Below are 911 nucleotides of genomic sequence, written 5' to 3'. Positions count from 1 at the left end.
TATTGAGCTGAATAGACGTCAGTGATTGGTTCAAATTACAGAAATACCACAAATTTAACATGGAATAACTTGCGATGTACGTTTTTTTGTTAAGAAGACTAAGAGAAAAAGATGTTTTATATGACACATTCTACCAGTGTCCCAAGTTTCAAAGTGTTTCGTTAGTGTTTCGTTAAGAAAATACTGGTGCCCTCGTTTTAAAATAGATCCAAACGCTATAAACACACATACACGCACACACACACACACACACATACACACACTGTTTTGAGCAACTTAGTGCACTAAAGTGTTCCCTGATGATGCGTTCTAGGTTAGCATCCAAACGCACTGGTGACATCCAAAGCAGAGTTACGAGCTGCAACCGCATCGGTGAAACATAAGTAAGAACTAATAATATGCAATTGCTGCTCTCGTGATTTCTCATACATATATATGTATGCGCATATATGTGTGTGTTGATATATATGCGTCTGTATGTCTGTATGTGTATGTGTGTGTGTGTGTGTATGTGTGTGTGTATGGGCATCTATGTATGTTTATACATATATATGCATACACGCAGACATACATACATGGTTTGTTACTTTTAATGAGCTATTCTTCTTTTGTTACTGTCTTGTCAATGCTGCTGCTGCTACTGCTACTGCTACTGCTACTGCTGCTGCTGTTGCTGTTGTTGTTGTTGTTGTTGTGGTTGTTGTTGTTGTTGATGATGGATGATGATACTGTTGTTGATTAAAAACACATCGTTCTATCGTTGTTATTCTCCCTGCTGCTGTTGCTGTTTCTGCTCTTGATGATGATGATGATGATGATGATGATGATGATGATGATGATGATGATGCTACTGCTACTGTTGTTACTTTGGCTGCTCTTAATACTGGTGGTGGCTGTGGTGGTGGCAATGG

Source organism: Octopus bimaculoides, chromosome 5 (assembly GCF_001194135.2).
Source record: "Octopus bimaculoides isolate UCB-OBI-ISO-001 chromosome 5, ASM119413v2, whole genome shotgun sequence".
Lineage (NCBI taxonomy): Eukaryota > Metazoa > Mollusca > Cephalopoda > Octopoda > Octopodidae > Octopus > Octopus bimaculoides.
Note: the sequence above shows the minus strand (reverse complement) of the source record.